Below are 8,336 nucleotides of genomic sequence, written 5' to 3'. Positions count from 1 at the left end.
AGTGCATGCCATAGGCGTCCCGCGCCGACAGGTGCACTGCCGTTGTGCCCCTGCTGCATTTCCCCAAAGGGGCGGTTCCGGGGCGAGGGTCGCCGCGGAGGAACTGTGGTGGTGCATCCCATCAGTGTCCGGCGCCGACGGGGTGCATTGCCTCAGTGCCCTTGTCGCCCCCCTCCGTAGGACACCTCCGCAAGGAGCAGGGTCGGCCGCGGAGACTCTATGGTAGTGCGTGCCATCCGTGCCTTGTGCCGGCGGGTGCACTATCACAGAGACCCGGCCGCATTCCCTTTGAGAGAGCCTTTTTCGGGCGTGGGTTGTTGCGAGGACGCTGTGATGCCGCGGCCCTCGAGCAGTTTAGCTCCCGGGTAACAAGGGTCGTCGCATCCCTTGGGACGAGTCCTCTAGAGAAAACCCAGGTCTCCCTAGTTGCGGGGGCTGTCGCTGGAAGGCTATAACTTCCTCGTCACCCGTACCCGCCGTTCGAGGTGTGGCAAAGCCGGCGCCGAGGACGTTATAGCCGTCTCGTGGCTGCTCCCAGAGCGGAGTCCTCCTAAGCCAGGGTTCGTCCCTGAAGGCCAGGGTCCGCCCCTGAGGGCGAGGATTGCTGCGTGAGCGTGGTGGGAGCATCGGCGGCGGCGGCGGTTGCCGCCGGCGGCGATCCTGCCCCCGCGTTCCGGCCGCATCCCTCCGAGATCGTTTCCCCTAAACAGGTACCCCGGATGGTTTCCTGCCGAGGTAGCGCCCCGTCTGCACTGTACCGCAGAGCATCGCGGAACATTGGACCAAACGGAAAAGCTATGTATCTGAACATGAACGCTGGATTCGCTAAGAGCTGAACGAAACTGAGCACTGCCCTGCTGGGTGCGGCCCCGGATCCCACGCATAGCCGGAGTGTTAGAAGGGACGCTTGCGGGGGGAGTGCGCTCCCCGTGTGGCTCCCGGGTCCGCCCCGGGAGGACACGGCTTGGAGTGGTTACCCCACAAGCGGAGTGACTCCCCGCTACCGTTTGGCCCTAGGTCAGCACTGCGGGTCCGTCCTGGGTCCCTGGTCTGGTCAAGGGTGAGGCGTGCGCGAGTCCCCCCGCAACACAAGGCAAGACAGGCACAGGCTAAGGGAACCACCCCGCGAGGCGGCCTCGGGAATAAAGGACAAAAATTGAGCAAACTAACAAGCTTGATTGACTAGGTGTCGAGTGGTTACATGGACTAATCAAAAGGTCATTGTCCAAACGGCGCTAAGCGCCATACTTGCAGGAAAAGCAAACAAGAAGGAGGTACAGGGGAAGCAACGAGTATAGCTGGGGGCTGCGGCAGCTAGCTGTCGCCGTCTTCGGCCGGGGGGTCGACGGGGGGTTCAGGCTCCGGCTTCATCTGCATTCGCTCGATGACCTCGTCGACAAACTCGCGCACTGCTTGGGTGTGCGTGGGCTCGTCCTCGCTGTCGGACCAAGCGTCCAGCAGGGACTCGAAGGGTTCGGGTCCCGCAGATGAATCCGCGGGAGGATTGTCCCGGCAACCTCCCGGGCGCAATTGGCGCCGTACTTGGCGATCCAGACGTCGAGCGCCCCGAGCTTCCCCAACAAGTCGGAGAAGAAGGGGATCAGCGTCGTGACGTCCGTGCCGTCCACCTCCGTCGCCTGCAGCTCGAACTTGGGCAGCAGGTTGCGCAGCGACTCGGCAATCTTCGCCAGCTTCTCCGTCTCGAGCTGCCGCTGCCCGATCAACATGCTGTGATGGAGTCGGGCGTCTTGTGCGGCCTTCTTGGCCTTGCTGACGGGGCCCTCCAGCTTCGCAAGCTCTAAGGCCTGGGTCGCGTTGGCCTCGCTGGCCTTGGCGAGCTCTTCCCGGACGGCGGCCAACTCGTCCTCAAGCCCGGCCGCTTTGCCTTTGACCGAGTTGAGCTCGGCCTCGTGCTAAGTCGCCGCTCTCGCCGCGCCCTCAGCGGCCTTGACCTGCACCTCCAGCAGGACGTGGAGGCCTTCGATTTTGCCGCGGTAGTTGGCGGTCAGCTCGCTCTTCTCGTCCAGCCGCGCCTGGGCCGTCGCGAGCACCTCGGCATGCTCCTTCCGGGAAGCTTCCAGGGTTGCCGCCATTGCGTCGAGCCTGCCTTGGAGCTCTGTGCGCTGGACCTCCAGTTGCCGACGGAGCTCGGTCTCCGGGACTATCGGCTCCCGAGCAGCCTCCAGGGCTTACCGGGCCAGCCGCGCCTCCTCTTCGGCGAGGCGCGCCTCCTCGCGCAGCCAGGGGTCGCCAACTTGTTCCCGGGGGTCTTGCCGTCCTTCCCCGACAACTTCCCCCGCGCCCAGGCTCCGGGACACCGGGGTTGGAGAGGGTTCCCTACTTCGGGCAGGGGTCGTCCCGTGCGGGACGGCGCGTGAGCCCGAGCCGGCCACGTCCGCGGCTTCTGGCGCGTTGCCGGGTGCCGCCGCGGCGGGGGTGGTCCCCACTGCGGCCGCTGTGTCTGTCGCGGCGGGGGCAGACACGGGAGCCGTTTCCGACTCCACCTCCGCCCCCGCAGTCCCGACGACCGAGTCGGGGTCGACCACGGTCGTGCCTGTTCCGGGCGCGGGCGCGCTTGTGCCTGCAACCGTGAAAAAGCATGAGGGTCGGTGATGGTTGGTGCTATCGAAGGCGGATAAGGGCGACCGGGGCGGTTACCGGTGCAGCCTCCCCTACCTCGCCTGCGCCAACGGGAGCGTCCAAGGGTCTTGCCGTGGGCGAGTTGCCACTCGCTGCAGAAAGAGAAGGTATGGTTGTGAATTTGGCTAGCAGGAATTGCAGTTGCAGAGAATCAACGAAGACATACCTGGTGCCCGCTCTGTCTCCGCTTGGGCTGGGTCGCCAAGGCGCGCGCCCGCGCCGACGCTGGCCCACGAGGCAGCGGGGTCGGTGGCGCCACCAGCGTCCGCGCGCGTCCTCTTGCTTGGCGAGCCGAGCGGGGAATCACTCCTCGCCCTCTTGCTGGCGCCCACCGGCGAGGAGGACTTCGGAGGTTTGCGCCGGAGCGCGAAGCCCCGGAAGACCCCTCGAGCGAGCGGCGCCGTGGGCGCCAGCTGGGCTCGGACCCGCCCTCGCTCTCCTCGAGCACCTGCTTCCCGCGGGGTGCTTGCGGGGGAGCGTGCGGGACGCGGGTGGGGGTGTCGTCCATCAGCCCCCACTCGTTGCAGGGCGGGAAAGCGCCGACAATGTCGCTGAGCGCCTTGACGCCGGCATGGAGAGCAGAGACCCCCGGCGGGAACTCTGTCGACTGGAAGACCTCGCCGGAGATCCCCTTCACCCACGTCTTGAGGGACTCCAAGTCCATGCGTCCGCCTGGAGGCGTGTCCTGTCCCCGGAGCCCGTGTACATCCACGCGGGCCGGGAACGCAGCTTCAGCGGGGCTATGCACCGATGGACGAAGGTGCATGCCACGTCGACATCTGTGAGCCCCGCTAGCCGCAACGCCTTGATCTTCTCCACGATGGGGAGGAGGTCGGCGTCGCGGTGTTACCTGTCCTGCCAGCCGATCTGGGGCACCGGCAGCCCCGTCGGCGGTTGGATGAACTCCTGGGGGTCCTCCACTCGGACCCAGCGCCAGTCGCCCCGCCACCCCTTTTCGATCTTCTTCCCCGACCGAACGATGAACTCCGACTTCATCTGGTCGCCGGTGCGGAAAACCACCCCCGATGACATCGCCTTCGCGTTGTCGATGCCCGGGTAAAAGTAATGGCGGAAGAGCCCCACCGATGGCATCACCCCCACGAACGCCTCGCAGAGGAACTAGAAGGTGGTGAGGAGGAAGAGCGAGGTGGGGTAGAGCTGCGCCACCCGCAACTGATAGGACTCCATCAGGGCGAGGAGGGACAGAGAGAAGGGCGGGACCATGCCGCAGAGGAGGAAGCGCGCGAACACCCAGAAGTCGTTATCCTGGTGTTCGACGCCTGCCGGGAAGATCCGCGTCTCCCAGTCCCGCCGGGAAGATCCGCGTCTTCGAAGACTGGACCTCCTTCCCTTTCCTGGTGGTGGGGGGCGCCATGGGGAGCAAGGGCGGAAGCTGGCAAGAGCGCGGGGATGCGAGATGCGGAAGAGGATGGAGGCGAAAGGGCAAAGTGTTGCTCCCCGTTGCCAACAGTGGAAGCTTTATGACGCCCGGTCGTTTGGTAACGGCCGGTTCCGAACCCTACGGGTGCGCGGGGATAACTCCTAATCACTGGGAGTAATGCGCGGAGTGGCCTTAACTACCCTATTTAGGAGGGGCAGTTAGGGCGGAAATCTCACGCCCACTACTCCGCTTTTGGCGGCGCCGTACACGGGGCAGCGAAGGGACGCGGGCCCGCAACTGATCGGGGGCCCACGCGTCGGTTAAGGGCGTAGCTCGGCAACCGACTAGGAAGAGACCCTTCCGGGAACAGGTGATGCCGGCCCACGCCCGGGGGCTACTGTCGCACCAGTGGCACTCGGGGTACCACAGCTGCACGACGCGTGGGCCCCTCCCTCGGGTTCCCGGGAAGGTCTCATCCCGAGGAGCGCCGACGAGCTCCCCGGCAAGCTACCAGCCTGAAAGGGGCTAGCGGGTCTTCCGGGAATATTCCCGCTTAGGCACCTCCCGGGAAGCTGCTTCCCGGGAAGAGGTTCCCGGGTGCGCTGGTCCCGGGTGCTTCCCGGGCCGACTTGCGGGGACTGGGGGTTCCCGGACGCGTGCCCCGCCTCGGGTCGTGGGGCCCACTGGACAGCGCCACACGGGCGCGTGACGGGCGCGGAACGCGCGGTCCCACCAAGGCAAGGGGTAAGGCGCGCGGCTCAATAAACGAGCCGACTGACGGGTATTTACCCGTCCGATCCAAGGAACAGTGGTTGTCCAATCCTACCCTACGTCCCTAGGCCCCTAGCAGCGGAGGTGGCACCCATGCATGCCACCAGCTCACCAGGGAGAGTTGCGTGCCTCCCCGTTGGACACTTGTAGCCCATGCACCGTGGCACGTGTGGCATCCCCTTGTGTATAAAAGGAGGACCGATGCCAACGGTCAAGGGGGTATTTTTTAGAGGGTTGACGGGTCATACAGTTGGAGAGGTTAGTCAGTTGGTCAGTTAGTTGGTTCGGACGAAGCTCGCTCGATAGATGCTTACTGGCTCCAGTAGGCAGCCAGCAGAGAGTGGTGAGGAGCGCCTAGCCACTGAGAGAAAGCCCGGGAGCTTGCCCGGCAACCTGAAAAAATTTGATCCGTAATCAATATCAGCTCAGACAGGCAGGACGTAGGGTTTTACACGTCCGGGTGGCCCGAACCTGGGTAAAAAACGTGCGTGCGTCTGTTCTTGAACCAGCGCGTACCCCTATCACTTTGCCTCGCCGGCCCCGTGGGGCCTCATCGGCCGTGCCGGCGATCATCTGGTCTCCACCCCAGGCGCCCCTACCGAACCTAAAAGGGAGACGTGGCTGCACTCCCCCGGTGTTGGAGCACCGAGCGACGACACAGGCCGGGGGCAGAACCCGGGACGCGGAGATCCGCCCCGCGTCTCGAGTCACGAAGAACACCCTCCCTTGCTGGGAGGGCAGGGAGGCGAGGATCCCGTGGGGTCCTCGGATTCGTCACCGACCGTTACACGGGGTGACGCGCGAGGCGTCCTGAACGCTCACCAGCAGGAAGATCTCCGCCAGCGCTTGGAGCACCGGCACCGACATGAGGGAGAGCGCTCGCGCCCAGCGAAGCAGGAGGATGCTCCCATGGGCACCAAGGATAGCTACGCCGCGTTTACTCGCGAGCTGCGCCGGGTGACGTGGCCCGGAAGTTCCGAGCACCGACGCTCGGGACGTACGACGGGACCGTCAACCCCAAGGATTTTCTTCTGACCTACACGTTGGGCATGCACGCCATTGGCGCCGATGACAAGGTCAGGGCCAACTGTTTCCTGATGGACTTCAAAGGATCAGCGAGGACTTGGTTGCTTAACCTGCCCGCCGGGTCCATAGCCTCCTGGGCTGACCTGCGCGAGTAGTTCGTGAACGCGTTTCAGGGCGGTTACAAGCGCCCGGGAACCCTGGCGGAACTGCACACGGTCGTGCAAAAACTGGGGGAGACGTTGCGGGACTTCACCAACAGGTTCTCCAACCTCTCCTACTCCATCCCTGAAACGGAAGCGGCCGCCATCAACGTCCGCGACCCGAAGATGCGTGAGAAGCTCAACACGCACCGTATCCAGACCACAAGGGATCTCTACGCTCTCACTCACAAGTGCGCGATGGCCGAAGAAGGGCGTTTGGCGCCCGAGCTTGCCGCCAAAGCAGTGGCAAACCCACCAGAGGGCTCCGGGAAGAAGAGCTCCCGAAAACGCGGCGGGAAGCAAGTGCTTGCAGCGGAGCCGGGGGATCCCCAAAGGCCCGCCAAGAAGGCGGCGTCGGCAGGAGCATCGGGCAGCAAGCCGGCAGCGGCCGCGCGCTGCCCCATCCACACCAACGCCACCCACGAGCACATGACTGCCGCACTCTCCAGACCATCAAGAAGAAGCGCGAGCAGCGCCGCGCTGCCGGGGCTTGCTTCAACTGCGGGGACATCGGGCACCCCCGCAGCGGAGCAGGCGGCGATAAAGGAGAACCCACGGGGGGTCGCAGTCAGGCCCATAGCGGCAAGGATCGGCCTCCCCGGGGACGCGACAAGCCCCGCATTGAGCAGCACGAGGATATCTACAGCGACGCCGACGCCGACGAGCCTGGCTTCCAGGAGCCTCGCGACGTCGCATGCATCCACGGGGGAGCGTATGCTCTCACGTCTCATGCCGCCGTGAAGCATCTAACGTGTGAGGTCTGCGCCCTCCTCCCCAGCGTGGAGGCGCAGCAGCCCTTAAGGTGGTCACATGTGCCGATCACCTTCAACTCGGATGATCACCCGATTCGTCCCTTGGGTTCACGGGTGCTCCCCCTCGTAGTGTCGCCGATCATAAACAACGTGACGGTGACCAAGGTACTGGTGGACAGCGGGGCAAGCCTCAACCAGTTGTCCGCCAAGCTGGTGGAAAAGCTTCAGCTCCCCCTGGAGCAGATGAAGACCACCGACCCGTTCCGGAGGATCAATCCTAAAGTGGTGCAGCCCATGGGGCGAATCATGCTCCAGGTGACCTTCGGTTCCCGGGAAGCATTCCGGACTGAGCACATCATTTTTGATGTGGCTCACACCCCGTTGCCGTACAACGAGATCATTGGTCGGCCAGCGCTGATCAAGTTTATGGCGGCAACGCATTGCGCCTAAGGCGTGATGAAGATGTCGTCAACATACGGCGTTCTCTCCAGCAAGTGCGACCTAAAGGACACTGCTTGGTGCATGGGCGAGGTCATGAAGACCTCCGCAGTGGCGGATCCGGCGACTACGACGTTGCCGGGAGCGAGGATCCACTTGCGGGTGAACAACCCGCACAAAAGAAGGTGCGAGCCGCTCTCGGGCAGGATGCCAGGGGTAGCTCCCGCTCCAGCCCGCGCGTAAGCAAGGGCACAAAGTTGAAGGAGGAGGGCACCAAGGTCAAGAAGGTGCCCCTGCATGCTGGCAACGAGGCGTGCGCCGTCTCCATCGGTGCAAGCCTCGGTGACAAATAGGAAAGCACCCTCGTCGCCTTCCTCCGAGAGAACTCTGACGTGTTCGCTTGGGAGCCGTCAGATCTTCCTGGAGTCCCTAGGGAGGTGATCGAGCATCGGCCGGCGGCGCGACCAGATGCGCGGCTTGTCAAGCAGAAGGTTTGCCGGCAAGCGCAAGAACGCAAGGATTTCATCCAGCAGGAAGTGGAGAAGCTCAAGAACGCCGGGGCGATCAGGAAAGTGTTTTACCCTAATTGGTTAGCAAACCCTGTTGTAGTCCTTAAAGCTGGAAATAAATTCCGCATGTGCGTAGATTTTACCGATCTCAATCGTGCATGTCCTAAGGACCCCTTCCCTGTACCCTGTATCGATCAAATAGTAGATTCTACAGCGGGTCGCGAGTCTTTGTGCTTCCTAGACGCCTTCTCCGGCTACCATCAGATCAAGATGGCAGTCGAAGATGAGGAGAAAACAGCGTTCATCATCCCAGTTGGCTGCTACTGTTACACGTGCATGCCTTTCGGGTTGAAAAACGCAGGCTCGACATTTCAGTGCGCCCTGCGCGAGTGTCTAGGACCCCAGCTAGGCCGGAACATCGAGGCCTACATGGACGATATCGTCGTCAAGTCGCGGCGTAGGGACTCGCTCGTTGGCGACCTGCAAGAGACATTTGACAATCTCTGCAGGATCAAGCTCAAGCTTAATCCCGAGAAGTGCACGTTCGGCGTGGACTCGGGGCACTTGCTAGGCTTCTTGGTCTCTCACAGGGGAATCGAAGCCAATCCACAGAAGATCG

The sequence above is a fragment of the Brachypodium distachyon genome, chromosome 2 (genome assembly GCF_000005505.3).
Source record: "Brachypodium distachyon strain Bd21 chromosome 2, Brachypodium_distachyon_v3.0, whole genome shotgun sequence".
NCBI lineage: Eukaryota > Viridiplantae > Streptophyta > Magnoliopsida > Poales > Poaceae > Brachypodium > Brachypodium distachyon.
Note: the sequence above shows the minus strand (reverse complement) of the source record.